This window comes from Drosophila biarmipes, chromosome X (assembly GCF_025231255.1).
Source record: "Drosophila biarmipes strain raj3 chromosome X, RU_DBia_V1.1, whole genome shotgun sequence".
Classification (NCBI taxonomy): Eukaryota; Metazoa; Arthropoda; class Insecta; order Diptera; family Drosophilidae; genus Drosophila; species Drosophila biarmipes.
Genome location: NC_066611.1, coordinates 12,917,006 through 12,938,880, shown reverse-complemented (window position 1 = coordinate 12,938,880; position 21,875 = coordinate 12,917,006). Strand labels below are relative to the sequence as shown.

Below are 21,875 nucleotides of genomic sequence, written 5' to 3'. Positions count from 1 at the left end.
AGTCAAACAGGCTAAAAAATATAACAACAAAATAACAAAAAACACGCCGAAGAAAAGGAAAACAACACAGCAGAAAATGTATACATTTCCCCGGGATTTCGGAGGTGGGCAGGACGACGAGTCCTGGGGGTGCTCCTCATTTATATGCCATGTCAAAGTCGGCGCTTCGCCTGGCAATGAATTGAAAATTTCGACGCCCCAAGCCGGCGAGCTAATGTCTATATAAATTATACTCCAATCTTTAAGCTATCAGGGGATCGGCTCGGTGACGCAGCCCGCATTTTTATCAACTTCAAGAAGGAGAAAGAGGTATTGCCCCAATGGAAGCCGGCGATTTCGGTTTGCCAGCGGGCTTGTCAGGGGTTAAAGGGCATTGGGGAGTGGTTAACAGCAAACGGAAGTTGCGAAGTAAAAATACACAGTGGGTTAAAAATTCATACCAAACTTCAGTAAGAAATAGTGTTAAAAAACAACGAAAGTTTGCGCAATCTATTAGTTATCGATAGTGGTCATTATCGATCTTATCGATACTGTTAAGAACCAAAAAAAGTAAACCACAAATCAAAAAAAAAAAGAATGTCTAAGGTAACCAAAATCAATATATGTTTTAAAGGAATTTAAATTAATTAATTGAAAAAATATAACTATTATTCCACATCGATAGTATCGATAGTGCTATCGATTTTTTGGCGTACCCTTAGACGACATCTACGTTAGCCCCTTCTTTTATTACGTTAGGCATTACCCTTATTTTCATTAAGGCCATCGTTTAGCCTTAAGGCGATTTAAGGTTGTAAATCAATACCTAGTCTAATGGCTGGGCGAATTCTCCCAGTAATGTACAAAGCCCTTTGCCAATAACTTTGGGGTCTCGTTTCCTTGGAGCAGGCCTCAAAATTGTTTTGGATTTCTGTCAATCAATCAGGCCAGGAAATTGTTAATTAAACTGTTCAACCTTAAACCGTTGTCGGTCAGCCCCTGAGCATAACCCTGCAGTTAACCCATTAGGCAAAGCACTTGGCTACACAGGGGAAAATTTGAATAAAATAATACCTCTTTTTAGAAATGTATTTTTTAACAAGGACAAACAAAAAATAATAATAAAAGCATACCTCTTTCTTTTTGGGTCTTAAAACTTTCTTTGAAAAAATATTTTTCTGAATGTATCTATTTAATTTAATTACAATTTAGTAATTTTCCCGCGTGTACTGGTCAACTGACAGTCGTTTCCTTGAGGGACTTTAAAACTTTTCCCTTCTTAAGGAAAGTGAAAAAGATGCTGGCAGTCGATTTTCCTTTCCCGCGGGACAAAGTGTGGGCAAAAAGTGGTTAAAACGGACTTAGCGGGTTAAGAGATGGGCCGTGTTCGCATACCAAAACGTGCCTTTGTTTGCATATTGTATTCGAGAACTCTTCGTCCTGCCCTCCCCTCACGGCATACAGCATTTTGCGTCGAGTGTTGCATACTTTAAAGCGCTAATGAAGGTATATTTGCGCAGCTAAAGAGGTGAAAACTGGGCGGCAGGATCTTCATTATTGTCTGGATACTTGCGAAGGTTGTTGTCTAAAATTCCGCACGCAGCTCATTAACTTAGTTGGTCCCGATATTCTATACTTCAAATTGGTGAGGGCTTAATTTACTGCACAATTTTGGTGGAAGCTTAGTTTGGTCATGAAGGTGTTTTAAACTTTTTAATTACTTAATAGGTTATCTGTAAAAATGTAAAAAAAAAAAAAAAACCTATAATATCCATTACATAAGGACCCTCTATAAATATTTTTTATAAGCCTTAAGGCTTTGTATGTTTTAAGAAAATTCCTGCTTTGCCATATTTTTTTCAATTCCTTTTCCCTAACAGTTTTAATTAGCTGTTGGTAGTGTGTAATTTTCTTTGACAAAATTAGGTCCCCTAGAATTTAACGCCCCCATAAAAAATAAGCGAAAAAATGTCCGAAAAATAGGCGAGTAAAACAGGGGGTCATATTAAAGAGCCCGCCATGAAAACATATTTACGCTAATTAGGAGGCATTAAATCAACTATAAATAACGCTCCCTTTCCTCATTTTCCCCGCGTTAATTTATTGCCGAACTTTGGCACATTGTTGTGATGTTCCAATTTAAGCAATGCAAATAGAATGCAAATGAAAATCGATCTGAGCTATTTATTAGCGAAACATAATGTAGCGGAAAGTCAATATCCAGCTATTTACATTTTTTTTTTTACTTATTTCGCTCTTAATGCTGACATTACGAATATTGCGCATACGACACGTGTGACATTTGCAAGGCTATTTCCTAAAAAAAGGGAAAGGGAGGCCATCTCGGATGGCCATTTGAAGTATATCCCTAAGATAAAGGCAATCCGAGCTGGGGAAAACGCCGAGGAAATGCGGAAAAGCAGAGGCAGATACAAAAGGTGAGCCAGGATGAGGGGGAATGATAATAAAAGCAAAACCATTAAACGGAAAGGGACGAAAACAAAAGAGTTGTGGAATTTAATATATTTGACTACGGGGAAAAGCAGGAAGCCAAGAAAAGGCCAATTGAAATTGGGCGAAACTCAATGCAATATAATCGACAGAGCAGCAAAGTTTTGCAGATATTTCTTATTACAGAGTTCTCAGTAATTCAACAAATTCCTTTTCAATTTACTTAAAGTCAGGTTGAAGAAGTAGGTCTCTGAAAAAATTCAACTTTAAATTTCGGAAGTGGCGAAAGGGAAGTTGTTGTATTCTGTTAAATAGAGCCATAAGATTTTTCTTTAATTTGTAATATAAACAATTTGTTTTGTTCAATACTATCAAAGGTTTTAAATTAAATACAAAATTAAATATCTTTATGTTCTTCATTTTTTTTAAATCAGTATTTTCATTTTGCTTTCTTTAATTTTTCCCCTTCTTTTTTGCAAAAAAAAAATTGAGCACTTTGACCGAAAGCTAAAAGGATAACAAGGAAAGGAACGAACCAGAGGATAATATTTCTGACAATCCTCTGTTCGCAGAAAGATAAAAAAAATCCCCCCTTCTTGAGAAAAAAATTCTTAAAAAATAAGTTCTTGTCAATAATGGCTAGAAAATAAGAAAACTTTCAACGCAAAGTATGAGCCTAAAAATGTATCTAAAATATTGCTAAGATCAAAAGAATGTAATGTTCCAAAAAAGCTCAGTAGCAGGGCAGCAAACCCAAAGCTTCGGAAAATGTCACAGCACTTTTCACACAGCTTTTCACCACACTTGACTTTTCTAAAAAAGAAAGCTATACAAAGGAGTAAGCTTTAAAAGCTCTCGAGTGAAAAACTAACTCAATAATAATTTTGTTGCTTAGGGTCAGGTTTTGAAAGTAAATCAGGAAAAACTTTGGAAAAGCATAATCAAACAAATTATAATATGCTTTCTGTCCTAAGAATTAAAATTACTACAAATTTAAGTAGAAATAAACAACGATTAAATAAAATAACTTTTGATAAAGAACATTTGCATAATATTAAACTAATTTAATTATATTTTGAGCCATGACACTCAATAAAAATTTGAAATTTACTTAAAATGTTTAACATTCTATTAAACACCTAATTATTTAAGTCGTTACTAATTACTATTTTTACCTCTTTCTCTTTACAGGTAAGTCGATTGTGTGCTTTGATTCCGTTTTTAAAAGAGTTAAGCTTTGGTAAGCTCGATTGCATCTTAATTTTTGGCCAAATTGAATTTTTTCAAACCTTAAATGCTTGCCAAAAAAGCTTACGGCTTTGGGGGAGCGTTTATTGCGTATACGCAGTGTGCAACTGGTTGGTGGGCGTGTCGGCCCGCCCTCTTTTCAACCGCTCACACCCCCCGTCGCCCCCTGACCCCTTTGCCACGTCGTTTTACCAAATTTGACACCCAGGAGAAAAAACAATCGGCAACACGTTGAACCTTGGCATTTTCGCTCGGCGTTTTTATGATTAACTTTTCGGTATGTGCAGTGGCTAGACAACAGAACTGAGCCGATGCACTGAGAAGAAAACTTATGCAGACTATATTTCTGAGGTGAAATATCAGAGAAAACTATAAGGTCTTAAATAATCATGGAAGAAAGAAACGATTTCGAATTAATATGATTATGGTATGATTATAAAATGAATATGGTAAAATTATTATACGAATATGATATGAATATGTTATGAATATGATATTTTTGTATTATATGGCTATAATCTGAATGAACATGATATTATTATGAGATGATAGTTATATGATTATGGTATGATCATAATGTGATTATCATATGACTACCATAGGACCATTTAATGAGATTACCATACAAACGTTTAATTACCAAATGATTATATGACTACGATATGACTATATGATTACCAGATGACTATATGATTATACAATGTGACCATGTGATTACCAAATGACTATATGATTACCATACTACTGTATGATTACCAAATGACTGAATGATTACCATATGGGTAAATGATTACCATATGACTACATGAGTACCATATGACTTCCTTTTGGTTCTTAAAGGATACATTTTAAAAGACGTTAATATTGAACGACTATGTGATTATGACTATTAAGGATAACATATCATTGTTATATGATTATGATATGAATATATTATGACCATATTGTAAAAATAATTACAATATGAGATTCTTATGATTACCTAATGAGTGCTACCTCTTATTATGATGTAATATAACCCATATCATAGTCTTATGAAGCTATCCAGAAATGGTTCCCTTTTTTTCGTGTATTTTTGGGGCGGCGTAGGCGTTGCGTTTCGCCGGGGGGCGTGGCAGACCGCCAACCTGGCGCTGTTGCAAGTGCAACTGTAACAACTGCAGCTGCAGCAGGCAACTGAATTGGGAAATGAGAAATGAGAGACGCATGCAATTTGTTTGTCCGCCGGCCACGCCCACCGCTCAACAGCCGCCCCAACCGCCCGCTGGCAGTGCCGTTGGCCGTGCGTCAAAGGGGGGGCGTTGTGGGCGTGGGCGTGGGCGTGGCAGTTGGTTTTGGGTACACACGCTCAGCGGGCGGGGCAGAAATCTCAAACGAAACCGGAGCTCAAAGAGCAGGAAATTGAAAAAATATTAAGGACGACAAAATCGGAGAAGAAAATAATGAAAAATGTTTTCGCTTGCAAACTACTTTAGATTGGATACTATTTTCCTTCTAACAGCAAACCCCTTAAAACTCTCTGTAATCAGAAACCATTAAATAAAGTCTAGTGTCAACATCTTGAATAAAATATTGCCATATTCCAGGAAATACTTATTACCATAAGCTGCATTTTTCTGAGAATATAGAAAAACTTTAGTGAATAATCGTTTTCGTAGAAATAAAATAATGAAAAATCTTTTCACTTGCAAGCTACTTAGCTTGGATACTATTTTCTTGTTAAACAGCAAACCCCCTAAAATTCTGCGTACTCAGAAACCCTTAATGAAAGTTTAACGCCAAGATAAACACAACATTTGCTGGGAATTTCATACAAAAATGAAAATTGCATTTTCCCCAGAAAATAAAATAAAGTTAAATTATTAAATAATTTTTGCCAATGTTTTCCGAAAAGGTAGACATTTTTCGCAGAAAAATATAATGAAAAATTGCTTTCAGATGCAATTTTCTTTGAACAGAAAACCTCCTGAAATTGTCTGGAAACAGAAATGAATGTTTAATGCCAGGGGCAGCTTAAAATCCTGAATAAAACACTTTTATTCCAAGAAATACCTATAACTAAGTACAATTAATTTTTATTTCAATTTAATGTTTATTTAAATTAATTTTGATTTTATTTTTGGAGAAATAATATATCATTTTGCTATATAAAAAAGCATATTAAATTGCTTTCATGAATGCTGTAAGTTATTTACATATGTTTTGGCTTTAATTCGACCAATACAAAAGTGTCGAGAAAATACCTAAACAATTCAGGTAATTTTGCCCTCGAAAAACCCTCGTGAAATTCGAGTTTTCCGAGTGGCGAAAATAAAACCAAACGTTTTTGTCACAAATATTTGACTCACGGCCGTCCCCGAAAAATCTCTCAAACAAACAACCAGAGGAGCACCCTCCGCCGGGTGTTATATATGCGTATATACATGTACTTGTGGGCACATCCCCAGGATCCCGCCCCTTGGGTGCCATTGCCCATCCATTAGTTTTCTGTTTTTTTCTGCTCCTTTTTTTTATTGTTGTGGCTGTTTGTCAAAGCAAAAGTGGACACAGGCCGGCGGGGAAATAGCTTAAGGGGGGCCCACGGGCGGGCAGGAACAGGACTCCTCCAAGCAGGGGGTATAAATAACATTTTTGTAAAATAAATTTGACAAAAACTGAGGTGCGAATGAATTTATCACCTGAAACTGGGACTTTTGTGTCATTCTGTGGGTCCTAATTGATGGTATACAGCTCTGTGATCTATAGCAAATATTTCTTATATATGGAGGATTATAAAACTAGATATAACTGTGGAATGGAATGTACTAGATGATTATATTAAATATATTATATTATATATTATATGGAATATACTAGATGATTATGTTAAATATATTATATTATATATTATATGGAATATACTAGATAATTAAGTTAAATATATTAAAGAAAATAAATTCCTTAAATATTTAAGACTGTAACAAACATTTTTTTGGGGGGTTACATATAGGTCTTACCATATTTGTAAGATCCAGGAGCCATATAAGGAGTTTCCATTATCACAGAAATATAAATAATGATATATGTAGCACTTAACTTGTGATACTAAGATAAATATGTCATTATAATTATTTAAATAAAATGTATGTAATATCTTGTGGTGTTAACTTAGAAACTCACCGAACACCCCTCGCTGTTACAGTTAATTCCCGTTTTGATGGATCTCCTTTCCGCAGTTTAAAGCCAAAGACCCTGAGCGGCGATACCATCTGGTTCGGGGCGGTCATAACCATAACGCCGAAAAATGGCGAAAGGTGCTCCGGTTTCCACCTGTTCTCCGGAAAAACCTCGTCCGTCGACTTTTCCCGACTCCTCGAGAATGGCAGCAAATTTTCATTAGAACAAGTGGCGAGCGGCATCTTTGATGGATAACTCTCGCAGGATAATTGCAATCCGAGCCCGGGGCTCATTTCAGGCCACTTTCGCCCCCCGTCCTTTGTTTATTTTTATTGGGCCGAACGAAATTTGAAACTTTTAGGTGACCCCCGACCCGGGCCCACGACCCCCCCAGAGCTCTCGGCACTCGGTCCTCCTTTGTTTGTGCGTGCAGCACCTTGGGGCACCTGGGGCAGCTTAAGAGCTAATAACGAAATGCCGGCACCGAGTGCAGCACAAGGTGGGCCTGGGTTGGGCCGAGGCAAAGTTTCCGGGCCAGGGGTCACCGCGGCGGGGTCACCACCTAATCTGGCAGTCTAAGACGCCTCATGCCCCTTAAAGCCACAACAGGGAGTCGCATAATGACACTGGTCCACAGAGGAAAGCTGGCCGAAAATCGATATTTGTATCGAAATAATCGAGTTAAGTTGAAGTCGATCAATTAATCAGTTAACCATAATATTGGCAATGAGTCTTGAACTATATTTCTATCGAAATAATCGATGTCAACTTTCACATGCATGGTTATGCATAGTGTTACTTTAAGAAATAAGTAAAAAAGATGTAAATTTCTATCGAAATCTATCGAAACAATACATAATACTTACAAGTTTATGGATATGAAGAGTTGTCTGAAAAAGAGATGAATTTATCGCATGATATTTCTTTAATTATTTACAGGACAACAGAGTAGAAATGGTGGCAAAGCCAACATTTTATCGAAATAATCGATATCAAATTTTATTTGCAAGTCTATAAAAATTTAAAGCCACTTATTTAACGTCACATTTAAAAAGATGGGTAAAAAAACATAGGGCCATTACTTTATTTTACAATTGATGATTTTGTGTTGATTGATTTATCGAATTAATCGATATCAAATTAAATGTAGTAAAATAAAATAAACATGTTAACTTATCTAAACCACCGATACATATTGTGCTTATTAACCGAACACACAGGTCTTTCTGGACTTTCAGCCCCATAAAGTTTGTTAAAACATTTCCTAACTTTTGATTGATCCCAAACCCTGTTATCTAGTGTGCCTAGTGAAGACGTCGAGCGAGCGCTGCAGTTGCTCCTCAGCCGGCGTCGCAGCCGCCGCGCCCATCACTTGACCCCCTAGAACGCACTACTATTATGGCCATCATTAGCCTGCCAATAGCCAAAATGCAAATTGCAGATGCAAATTGGCAGAGATAAAAGATGCGTAAATTAAGTTTTCAAGTGCAGTGCGCAACAACAGCAAAAACAACAGGCGAAGGTGGCAGCGACGTCGGCAGAGGGCCTCCGATTCCGATTGTGATACTATCAAGAGCGCGCAGCTTTCTGCGCAAAGAGAAATCCGGCAAAAATAATAGTTAGTAGTGGGAAATAAACAATAATAATGAATGGCCAAAAAGTTGTGCTCCGCCGATAAGGAAGCTGAGAAGTCCGGTAGCTTTATTTTATAAACAAGTTCGGACTGTCGGTTGGTCCAAAGTTTGGAGTTTCGTACGAGATAATAATGTTACTACTAGTTTGAGCACTTCATTGAGTAGAAAAATCAATCCACTATGGCACTGCACTTGAAATACCCTCAAAAAGAAGTGATAATATCAATATAAAAAATGTTACAACAGATACATAAAGTCTGTAAAAATTTTGAGTAAGGGTAAACAAAATATTAAATTTAATAAAAAAATATTTAACTTAAATTAACAGATATTAATCAATTTTTTATGATTTTCATTTTCTAACAACTTAAAGGATAAGAAAAATTTAGCAATGTATTTTAAAATGAACCCTTGTTCATTAAGTTCAATATTTTGTAATTCTTAAAGTAGAAAAAGGTATTAAAAATTGAAAAATAATTCTTCTGGCCCATATAAATATTTTATGAAACCTTTTTTTCTTAATAATATAGATTATAAAAATATTCTTACCTTATCAGAACTCCATTTCGATGAACCCCGCTTGGATATGCAACACTTGAGCAAAATGAATTCATTCATTTCTTACGCGCACGCGTTCACTTGGTCTTCTTCTTCTGCTGGCTGCGCTCTTTCGCCTGGTCTCGCCGCGCTCTCTGCCTCGGTCGCCGTCGCTGCCGGCGCTTTTCGCCGCCCTGTGAGGCCGTCGCGTGCGGTCGCTGCAGCGGCGCCGCTCTCTTCGCTGCTCCTCCGCTGGCGACGAGAGAGCGCGCGCGGCGAGAGCGCGGCTGGTCGGGGCGAAAAAGTCTATTTAAGCAGCGTTCCTGCGGATTTTGTCCCACAATAGCATCGCAGCGCCTCGCCTATCGCATATCGTGTGTGTGTGTGCGTGTGGGTGCGTGTGTGTGTGCGCGCGCGCCGCCTGGAAAATAATAATAAAACAACAACAAATAAACAAGAGCAGCAGCAACAACAACAACAGCAGCAGCAAGGGGCGAGAACAACAAACCATAATCATAATCATAATAAACAATGGATACGCGTAAGAATCGTAAATGCTAAATATTCGGTAAACAAAAAGCATTGGCCGTGTGTATTTTTTGTTCTTGTTTCACCCACTTTTTTTTTCAAGTGCCCCTCGCACGTGTGTGCAAAGCAACAACAAGGCGCGAGCGAGCGAGAGCGAGGGAGTGAGAGAGAAGCTGTAAATTACATAAAAGAAGCAGCAGAAATAAAGATAACAGATAACAGAGTGGAATGATAAGCGGCAAAAAAAAAATAAGGCTACGTTAAAATATATTGCCAGTAATTACAACAAAAGTAAATAAGCAAAAGTCGTTTAAAAGTTAGTGCAAAATAAACAAAACAAAAATCAAACAAAGGGCGGCATCAGAGAAAAAGCAAAAAGCAAAAAGCGTGCTAGCAAAGCACAATAAAGTAGAAAACAACACACAAAAATCTTCCAAATTCGCAAAGCCAAGAAAATCGCCAAAGTCGCCGGAATTCCAAGTAAACCAAAAAAAAAAAAAAACCCAAAACTACGAAAACTACAATAAAATCCCTCAGTGAAAATACAATAAATCAAGATACTCCATTTAAAGCCCATACTACTAAGTTATTAAATAGCAACAAAGACAATAGCAGAGCCACAACTAAGATATAAACCTAGTTTAGCATACAAAAAGCAAACAAAGAAAGTTCGTTAGTCACAACAAATTTTTGAAAACAAAAAATAACAGTAATTGCGAGTGAGTATTATTAATAGAATTAATAAACCCAATAAAAATATAAGATTCTCAATAACTAGGTACAATTCCAAAATTAAATAAATACATAAAATAGTAAAAAATTAAGTGTGGTTCTCCAATAAAATCAAAAATATACAACTACTAAAAAGGAAAAACCAAAGAAAATGTAATTTGCAATATCTAAAAACAAAATTCCTTGGAATCGAACTTTAAGAATTTACAATTTTGATTCAAAAACCCTGTGAAAAGCTTTAAAAAAAAAAAAAAATAACAAAATCAAAAATAATCAAAATCTTAAAAGTAATGATCTTAAAACCACCGTAAAAACTCAAATTAAATTTATAGGAATACAACAAAAAAATTCAAAAAACAAACTGAACCAAAAAATTACCAAATTCACAAAAAAAAAAAAACAATAAAACTGAATTTGTAAAGAAAACAATTCCACAAACCCTAACTTATCAGTCTAAAAAACTTAAAATTGATATAAAGTAATAAAAAATATATATATAATAAAATAAAATCTATAGATTTTTCTTATTTACTAACAAGGTCTCAAAACCCACATAAAATGAATTTCAAAAGCTAAACAAATAAGACTGTAAAAACACATTTAAAAGTTAAAAAAAAAATGCTCCAAAAGTTTTAGAAAAATAAAAAGAAATTTTATAAAATTTGAATATTCCAATTTAAAAATCTTCGAAATCGTAAAATCAATTTTTAAAATTCAGCAAAAAACTAAAATATTAATCGATAATATATTTTAAAATCGTAAAATCCTTTTCAAAAAATTCTCGTAAAATTCTAGAATGCCGTCGCCGCGACGTCGACGCAGCGCTCTGCCTGCGTGATTGTGTGCGTGCGCCTAGTACCTATGTGTGTGTGCGTGTGAGCTTCTGAACTGGCGGCCAAAAGTGACGACGACGCCGACGTCGTCGTTGCAGCGCGTCCAACGCCGCCGGCAGCAGCAGCAACAACAACAACAGCTCCACACAACACCACAACAACAACCACTGCAGCACCCACAACTGTAACAACAACAACAACAACTACAACCACAACATATAGATCGCGAAATCTGCTGAAAGCCACCGCCAAGGTGAAGAAGAAGAAAAAGTGGAAGCAGATCTCGTTCGTCGACGATCAGCAGCGCTTGAAGCAGGCAGCGACGTCGGCAGAGCGCAAACGCTCCACCAGCAGCGCCCCGCCCGCCCTCGAGAGCCACGCCCCCCCGCGACTGGGACGCTTTCTGCGGCAGAAGAGCAGCGAAACCAGCAGCGCTGCAACCTCAGCAGCGACGGCAGCAGCAGCAGCGGCGGCGGCAGCAGCGGCAGCGGCCGGACGTCGCAAATCATCGGCGGCATCGATCATCGCTGCGGCAGCGGGCGCTGCCGGCTTGCACACCACCACCACCAACAACAACAGCAGCAGCTGCGCAGCGACCGGCAGCGAGGAGCAGAACTCGAGCGGTACGCTCACGGGCAGCGGCATCGGCATCGGCGGCAGCAGCGGCTGCAGCGGTAATACTTCGACGTCGACGTGGTGCGGCAGCATCAACTTCCTGGTGTATATGGTGTGCTCGTTCTGCTGCTGCTGCTACAACTTCCGCAATTCGCCATCTAGGTGAGGCAGCGGTCTATCGATAAGTTATCGGAACCCCAGCGATTGTCGCTCAAAAATTGGAATAGTTATTGTTTTCGCCCTCCTCTAATTGGAAACCTTCCCTCTGTTATGTAGACCCCCGCATAAATCGATTTTAGTTGATCTTTGAATTATCGATGAACTATCGAAATTTCTATCATATTGTCTTAAATGGGCTATTTGCCATCGATTCTATCCATAATTCATTGCAAGTGGAGCTGTTTCGTTGATATGTGTAGCGACTTTTGTCTATATTTATTTTGGTTGATATTGGGACTATCAAAAAGTTATCGAAATTCCATCATACAGAAGAAAATTTTACCAAAAAAGGTGGGTTTTTCAGCGGATTTTCAGTCATAGTTTGGTCAAATTAAGGTGTATAGTCAGTTGAGCAGCTAACGTCCTAAGCTTTCAAAATCAATCACTTCCAGGAAAATTTTTTTTTTTACCCATTTTTTCATTTTTTTTAGGGGGTTGTATCATGATTTTTTTAAATTCAGATTTTAGCCCAAAATCCTCTTTTTTCGTCGTTTTTTCAGTCGTAGTTTAACCAATTCAAGTCGTACAGTCAAAAGGCCGACAGCTTTGAACACCTTACGCCCTACGCTTTCAGATTCAGTAACTTTTAGAGAAATTTATTTTTTGACCCATTTTTTCATTTTTTTGCAAGGGGTTGTATCATGTTTTTTTTTAACTCAGATTTTAGGCAAAAATCCTCGTTTTTCAGCGGTTTTTCAGTCATAGTTTGGCCAATTCAAGTCGTACAGTCAAAGGACCAACAGTTTTGATCAGCTAGCGTCCTCAGCTATCAAATTCAATCACTTTAAAGGAAATTTAGTTTTTTACCCATTTTTTCATTTTTTGCAAGGAGTTGTATTATGATTATTTCAAATTCGGATTTTACGCCAAAATCCTCTTTTTTCATCGGTTTTTCAGTCGTAGTTTGGCCAATTCAAGTCGTACAGTCAAAAGGCTGACAGTTTTGAACACCTTACGTCCTACACTTTCAAATTTAATAACTTTTAGAGAAATTTATTTTTTGACCTGTTTTTTCCTTTTTTTTATAAGGGGTTTTTGAAATTCAGATTTTAGGTAAAAATACCCCTTTTTGACCGGTTTTTCATTCATAACTTATTTAGTTCAAGTCGTACAGCGAAAAGACCGACAGTTTTGAGCAGCTTACATCCCCGGCTAACAAATTCAATTACTTTTAGAGAAATTTATTTTTTGACCCATTTTTGCATTATTTGTAAGGGGTCATATCAGGATTTTTTGAAATTTAGATTGTAGGTAAAAATACTCCTTTTCGAGCGGTTTTTCATTCATAACTTATTTAATTCAAATTTATTTTTTGACCCATTTTTGCATTTTGTATAAGGGGTCATATCAGGATTTTTTGAAATTCGGATTTTAGTCAAAAATAAAAAATCTCTTATCTGAAACCGTTTTCTCTTATTTTGGTAACCTTCGAAGTGGTTTTTTAAAAATGATCATAACAAGTAAAATATAGTGTTTCGTATTTATCTCATGTTTTCTGTAGTGACATTCGACCCAAAGGGCAATAAATTTTCAATGTTTAGTAATGAAAGTTTCCGTGATGATGTGCCCGCTGGTTCCATTCCCCCTGGGGACCTCTCTTCTGCGATATCTATAATTAAGTTGTTAGAATTCTATTCATAAACTATACTCCTACCCGCGAGTTGTGCCATTTGTTTAATAAAGCATGACCGAGTCTCCATGCAAAGCGAAGCTTATCTAACTGCAAACAAAAAAAAAAGAAAACAAAACGCGAAACAGAAATCAGCAATGAGTGAAAAACACTACGTTTAAATTGCAGGCAATTTTGATAGCACACGATCTGCTGGCACATGCGATACAGAGCACACGTTCTAATGAATAAGCCAAGGGGATCAATCAGAGCATGTGATATTCATTAGTTTGAGCAATGTAGAAATTAAATTCTGGATCATTGAAAGCGCCACTGAAAGGAGTCATGGGACTTTAATCAATGCGTTATGGGATACTACGTCTTTCAAAAAGGTTTTACTACGACGAAAATACTTAATTATATTTATTTATAAATGCGCATTATACTGTTTAATTTTTTTGCGGCTTATTTATTTAAAAAAAAATCCGATTTTGTTAGCACTTGAACATTAACAAATAAGTATTTTATTGAAATATTGGTTTCTTATTTCGATTTTTGAGGATAATGAAAGCACTTCGATTAGGAAAACCAATCGATAGCACCAACTATCGACCGTTTTCCATCTCTATTAATGCTGAAGGGTTAGGGCCAGAGTGATTATCGTATGAATACCGAATGAATGTGTGGATTAATGGACTAACTCAATTACGAATGGATTCGCCAGCAAATACTCGACTCAGGGCATTCCAATCAGACGGATAATATCCTGCTGGCCATTATGCCCGATGAATCGCGCCATCCCCCTATTATTTTCGACCCCCTTTTTCCCCGCCCCTGTTGGGCTCTCTGCAATCGGTAAGCTGCTTGCTGTGAAACCCACTTGGGACTAATTATTACTCGGCCATCCTGCCATATATCCTTCAGAAATCAAAGGAAAGAGACGGGGCAACTGTCGGCACTCGTTGCGAAAGAGAGGGAAGATCTGTGGGGAGGGGGGCCTCAGCTCAGGTGGCGCTGCTGCGACGCCGGCAGAGAAAAACAAAGAGAAAAGCGTCTTTGCTTTCCTTCTTTTTTCTGTTGTATTCAGCGCAATCAAATTTTAGGCGCAGATTAGAATGCTGCGAGGTCAAAGTTCAAGGTTGCACACCCCCAAAAAAATCCAATCCCACTTTTCTTCTGCCGTCATCTGTTTGTTTCACAGTTGGCAATTAGCATTTAACGCCTGTTATTTTGCTTTCGTATTAATTCCGTAAAATGTTAATCTGCTCAACTTGTCACCAAAATAAAGTCGAGAACAACAAAGGCAAACGAAAACCTCAAAAACCCGAACCACCACATAAGCAAAAGCATCCTACGAATCCAATAAGGAGTCTGGGAATATGGCCACCCACTCGGTTCCACCTCCTCGAGAACTTCAAAGGTCGTTGATGATGGTACAGTGGTTACTCGGAAATGCGACTATGTAAACACTAATCCTATTACACACAAACATTTTCTCTTAATTAACAAAATTATTTGGATAAATGAAAATGCCCCGAAATTGTACAAAAACATTCATTACGTTAAATTAATAGAGCAGTTAGTGATATTTTTTAGTAAAAAAGTAACAAAACAGTTGTATTTTATCACTTATCGATATCTATGCAGTGATAACATTTTTACAAATATCGATTCAATTTTCAAGTTTAAATGTAAGATAGTTTTTGGTCTCTGGGTACGGTTTTTTGAAGGGTTACTGAGTGTTATAGAAATTTAAGAATAGGGAAGTTATTGATATGATGAGGAAAAAACAAAGGTGCCGTTCTATCGACTATCGATATATTTATCCATCATTGCGATAACTCTCATTTTTATTATAATTTTCAAGTAGTTTTTTGTCACTGGCTTAGTTTTTAATGATTCTTGCAATTGTTATAAGAATAGACCTAAGCAATTACATTTTTAAAAATATATCAAATATTTTTAAACAATTTCTTAGTTTTGTTACCTTTGTAATAACTTGTAGGCCCCGCTAATTAATTATTTACTCCCCTTTTATCTTTGCAGGTAAGTCGATTGTGTGCACTACCTACATTGTAATTAATCGAACATCTTCGGTAAGCTTATTTGCATCGGCAACTGAAAACAAAGCATTGAGAGCTAAACAATAAGCTGATTTGCAAATTGCGTATACGCCATGATGAACGGGTAAATTTTGTGATACTCGGCATTCAATGTGGGAACTCGTGTGTATTATAAACAATAAGTGATTATTGCCTAAAGATGCGGAATAATACAAGTGCCTCATTAAGGTTTTGGCTTTCTCCACTATTTGTGCTCTATATAAAGAGTGGCTTAGACTTATGTTATATTGCTTGGGGGCCGGTCAGCATTATTGGTATGTGGTTTTTTAGCCGGTCGGGTGATAAGAAATCACCCGTTGTTGTTGCTGCTGGCTGATAAGAGTCCAAGGAGTCGGCACGCTTTGTAGAGTCCACCGAAAGCCCCCCAGAAAAGCAAATAAATTCGAGGCCATTGTCGTTTTAACTTTTTATCACATGTGATAAATGAATATGGGGAAGCAGCCAAGAGATTAGCGAAGCTATAATATAGAACACTGGGTTATATGCGTGTCTATATATTTTTCTTAATACGTACAACAGATCTATAAATATCATCTACTCACGTTTTATCGATAAAGTTTCGATAGAAAATTTATTTTTTTTAGAAAGTGCCATAGCATTTTATATTTAAGCAAACCTGTGGAATAAAACACTGGGCTCTAAGTATATATTTTTAAATCTTTAAAATCCTAGACAATCGTTTTATCGATAGAAAACCCATCCCTAGCATTTGAAAACCTGTCAGAATTTCAAAAACAAAACTATTTGGCAGTCAATTAATCTGGGAAAATTGCCATTAAATTGATTGCACATTCGACTTGATTGCAGCAACCAGAAAATGGTTTAATTTATTAAGCTGGCAAAGTATGACACCCAATTTATGGCTGCATAAATCACACAAGTGTGCTTACATGTGTATGCAGATTTTACATGTGTCTGAATTTGAATTCCCCGAACAACAATTTAAAAGTCTCCCTCCTTTATTTTTCCCCTATATATACACACAGACACACTGACGTATTTTAGCCAGACTTTTTTGCACATCACATCCCAATTTTTGCCTTTTTTCCGGCACTTTTTTGAGTCATTGTGCAGAAGAAGTTAAAAAAAAAAAAAAAGGGAAAATAATGAGAAAAAAAAGGGAACGACGACGCTGTGTCTGCCCGATCTGCTTGTAATTGGATTTCCGCTGTTTGCCGAAGAGAGAGGGCACTACTGCTTACGGGGCGGTAGGGGGAGCGAGAGGGCGCTACTGTGCGAGCGAGAGGGCGCCGGGCAGCGGCAGCTGTTTGATGATGAATCTCAAGTCGCTGTCTCATTACAACTTTCAATTTCAATTGCTTCTTTTGCTTCTATGCGCGCTCTCTTTTTCGCATTAGGCTAAGCATCTACGCTGGCGCTTATTTTGGGCTACACTGCAAGAAAATGCCATGGCACTATGTGGTACAGTTCACTCAAGCTATCAGAACATGCTCAAATATTTGTTTCTTTTAGTATTTTTTTAACTTGGAAAGTATTTTAAAATTTTTTGTTTATTTTGGTTTTAACTTTTCCTAACGCTACAACTATAAGAACACTTATAAATTAGTGCGCTAGTCACAATTAAATTTACTTTATAAATATTGATATTATATTTTATTATTAATAAAAAACTATTAAGCGATTGCCAACTGATATATATTTTTAAGAATTTTTGAAAAATCATAATCTTTTAACTAAATCCAATCTATGCATAGCCTTATGTAAAAATATACCAAATTTGCAAATATATTATTAAATTTTATTATTATTATTATTATTGTCACAATTATTAGAGTAAAAGTCTCCACCTCTTCCATGAATCCTTTAAGCTACTGTATTGCAAATTTAAACTTAACAAAAAGATATAAAAGCTTTTCTTGAAAATATACCATATTTGTAAAAATATTACTAATTCCTATTATTATTGTCACAATTATTAGAGTAAAAGCCTCTTCTTCTCCTATTTATAAAAATATTTTCCATAGCAAAAATAATTTTCTTACAATTTTTCCAACACCTCGAATTAATTATAATCAAACTACATACCTTAAAGACAGCCCAAAAGTATTTCCCTCAGTGAACTCCTTGCCTCTCGCTCGCACTCGCTGGCCGGCCTGCCTGGCTCGCCTTCGCCTCAATTCGAATTCGTTTTTCGCCTCGCCTCGCTTCGTTTTTCGCCGCCAACTGCTCTGCCGGCGGCGACTGCGACGCCGGCGCAGGCAGTCGTTTTCGCTTTCGCTTCCAACGTTTTCAACGTTTTCATCGTTTTCATCGTCTCCGTCATATAACAACGTTCGCCGTTCGCTCCGCACACACAAATTGCGTTTAAAAAAATTGCGCAAAAACGCCAAACGCGAAATTCGTGAACAATTCCGTAAAACGCCCAAAATCGGTCCAAAAATCGCGCATTAAACTGGCCAAAAAAAAAGCAACAAAATAGAACGGCGAAATCGAAGTGTGTGCATAATATTAAGGCGAAGAAGAGGAAGAGGCGAGAGAAGGCGCCGCAGGAGGCGCTCGGCGGAGGACGGGCGGGGGCGAAAAGGGGTGGAAAGCACAAAACAAGTGGAACATAACGGGCAAATAAACAAAACAGAGAGGAAGATGTGTGTCGTGCGAGAGGAGGGGGAAGGCGAAAGAGAGTGAGAGAGAGCAAAAGTAGAGCAAGAGAACAAAACAAATCTAAATTAATTAAAGGAAAAGCAAATGTTTAATTAAATGAGCAAAAAAACTAAATTCCTTGGTTTAAATAAGCGGTAAAAGATTGGAATATAAAAAATCGAGAAACCAGTCTAACAAAATTATGCAAATAAGAATCTAAAATTAAAGCACATTCCAATTAGAAGAGAAATAGCATTAATTGGACAAATAAAAAACAAACACCCAACCGCTGACAAATTTTAATGTTTCCAATTAATTGCGGCGGCCCAGTTTAAAAGTTGCGATAAAAAACCAAAAAAGCACAAACAAACAAACAAATATAAGAAGAAAAAAATAAAAGGAGAAAAGAAGCATTTTCGCCGGCCGCACGAGACGACGCTGACGTCGGCGTCGACGTCAGCAGAGCAGCGATTGTTGATTTTTATCAGCGCAACAACTACGAGCCGAAAAAAAGAAATATATCACACAAACAAGCAAATGGAAAATCTTTTTTATGTTTGCCTACATTTTTTTTAGACACGCGAGTCTCTTTTTTTTTATTATTTTTTATGTGTGTCCGATAAGAAGTGTTAAAAAAGTCATATAAATTATGGTACACTTGTTTACCATGGACACCTATGATTATGTTTGATAGGTAACCTTGCCTTTATTTTGAAATCTCTGAATTATTTGACATTTCTTTCACCTTCCAAGTACACATCTAATGTCCTAAATAGCCGTATACCAAATTTTAAATTAGTCCAGGGATGGCAACTACTGTATTTTGAGTGCAACAAATAAAGCTGAGCAGTGTGACCTTGATATTTCCTTGAAATTGCTTTTTTAAACTGGCACTTTTTTTTTTACCCCTATATCATCTCAAATGCAAAGTGAAAAACACATTTCTCGATGAATCACTTTGATATAAAGGCTTTTTTAACGTACATATACCAAATTTCACAGGGATAAAATCGTAATTTATTGAAAGGTTGGCTGATCAGTTGGAGTTTTCCCTGGAACTTTTGCTCTTACTTATCCGGCCCGCACTCCTGCCGTTGATTTTATTTTCTATTTCAACTAATTTGATATCATCTTCTGGCTCTTCTTCCTCGGCCTCTCCTGCTGTGCATTCAAACGAAAACGAGAACGAAAATCAAATCAAATCAAATTGAATTTTCAGCTCTCGTTTTCCACTGAATGGGATCCTTCAGACTGTCGCCCTCTCTTTCCACAGACCCTATACCCGTCTCATTTTCGCGCGGCAACGTTGCCGCTTTTCACTGCGAAAAGTTGAACTCCATTCGGGCATCGGGCGTTGATTTTCTTAAATGTAATTTACCACGGGTCCAGCTTTTGGATTCGGCTCCCTTTCCCGCTTTTCCCGATTTTCCCGCTTTCCTACTTAGCCGCTCTCCCATTTGGCCGCCCTTCCAGGCGCACGCCCCCAGCATTTATCCTATTTACTCTCGAGGCAAAATTCTATTTGCTGCTTGGCTTGGTCGGCGCAAATCGAAATCAAAGCTAAAATTGTAAACAAACGGATGGAAGAAAATCTGGAGTTAACATTCTGTTTTGCATCAAAACCAACAGCTTTTTGCCTAAACAAATTAAAAGTTTTTCAATGCTGACACTGAGAGAAACCGGAATTTTATTGAAACAATTTCTGTGAAAATTAAAGCACACTCTTGACTTATAGGCATACTTACTACTTTCAAACTTACATACTTTTGACCACGAGCTAGAAATGGTGTAACTATACAAATCCTTTGTCATGTTGGCGCTATAATTCCCAAGTTGTTATTCAGAATGTTGTGCATTGTGTTCGTTTAATTCTCTATCTTTTTTTGACGAACAATATTCTATCATATGATCTATTTTATCTCGTTTTACTTATTGATAAGCTTACGCCTTGTGTTTTTAAATAAAAAGTTTTTTTAAGATAAAAATGGAACATTTCAATGGGGCACATGATATGCTGTAGCTAGCCCTGTTTTCAATTCCATTTGGGTAGCCCCCCAATAGAACGTTGAATAATATTCTGCTCTGTCACACACGAAGTGGGCAATAATTCGAAGTCGTACTTCTGGTCACGTATCGGCTATTAATAAACACCCGAGACAACCCACGGAATTCCAAAGCGTCTTGGTGCCAAACACTATCCCCCTTGCCCATTTCTGCAGCCTCTGCGATCGGGCAGTGGTTATATTTTTATGGCCATGGCTATACTCTTATTTGCCGCTTTAATGCATTTTGCTAAATTCATTAAATTGTGATGAAGCTATTAAAGTCTATAAATAGTTGCAATGCTGGCAATACTGGCTGAGTGCATTTTTATGACCGCGAATGTAGGTGGTGGCGGGAAGTGCACTGCGGAAAAGGGAAAGAGAAATAAAAAAAAACGATGCTTGATACATAAATTTTATGAAGTAATATAGAAATAGAAACAAAAAAATATATTTTTTATTTAATGTAATAATAGATTTCTAGTATATTAACCTTTTAGGATCAGGTGGGTGCAATATCGCCCAGTGAAATAATGCCCAATGAAATAAAACCCTTTTATAGCTTAACAAAAAGTTGGTACATTTTTTATTTCAACTGACTTTTTTGATTGCATCCTGAAGGATCAACCTTTTAATGCAATATTTAATATTTTGTAAAAATGGCTACATACTTATGAACGCCACTGTGCACTGCACTAGACCATCGCATGGTGGAAAAACCAAAGGGGCGAGGTTCAAGTGATCGGATCTGATCCGATTCGAGTCGGTTCGATTCGATTGGATTTCGATTCGATTCGATTTGATTGGATCGCTTTGTTTTGTTTGGCGCCGTCTGAGTCTCTTAGACTGTCCGAGATAATCGCCGGTGTTTCTGGCCTTTTATGGCTCACTGTTAGCCGCTAATTGTTGCTGTAGCCCGTGCCTTTCCATTAGCATTTAAATATTGATTTATGGCCGCGAGTGTTATACAGATTTATGGCTAATATGTGTCCCCGCGATTGTTTTGGTAGCTTTCAGTTTTCGGGCTTCTCGAGAGGTTATAACTAGTGCCATCTCGTTTTAGCCATAAATCATGCTGAAGTGTGCTCAGTGGGTTAAGCAAGACTGAAAAAAAATATGGAAAGGGTGTGAGCTGCTTTCGTCACTAGAATCGCTTTGCCGATAAGCCATTATCTAATTGATAGCAAATTGCTGACTGATGTAAACGATTGAGAACCGCTCGTTGTCGGACATTTATTTGATTGATTAATTGATTGATGGCTGGATGCACTCAGCTGTGATTGACTAAGCCGAGGGGGTTCTTTTTCTAGCTAGTTGTGCACGCAGAGAAATTAAATGTGGAGTTTCAATGCCATAGGATGTTGATTATATTCAATATATTTATGCAGGATGCGTAACGTTCTTCATTTCTATCGTGGCAAACTCTTCTTTAAAGTAAATTTACTCTCTTATTTCAAACAAATATTTTGTAGTGCATTTTTTCCAATGCATTTTCACTTTTCCCGGTTACACTTTTTGTGTGCGGCCCGACATTTTTATGCAGTTTTATGCGATGATTTATTGGCCAA

At 37.1% G+C, this 21,875-nt stretch overlaps 1 protein-coding gene across 8 annotated transcripts in view; it reads left to right on the top strand.

Moving 5' to 3' along the window:
- Positions 1-21,875, top strand: part of LOC108025598 (cAMP-specific 3',5'-cyclic phosphodiesterase) — a 139,344-nt gene that overhangs the window by 55,594 nt on the left and 61,875 nt on the right. For 2 of the 8 annotated variants that reach the window (XM_050885230.1, XM_017096130.3), the window contains exon 1: positions 17,871-18,119. The exons of the other annotated variants lie outside the window; for them this stretch is intronic. The gene's annotated coding sequence lies outside the window, so the exon portion shown is untranslated. Of the gene's footprint in view, positions 1-17,870; positions 18,120-21,875 lie in introns of those variants that run through there. 8 annotated transcript variants of the gene reach the window in all.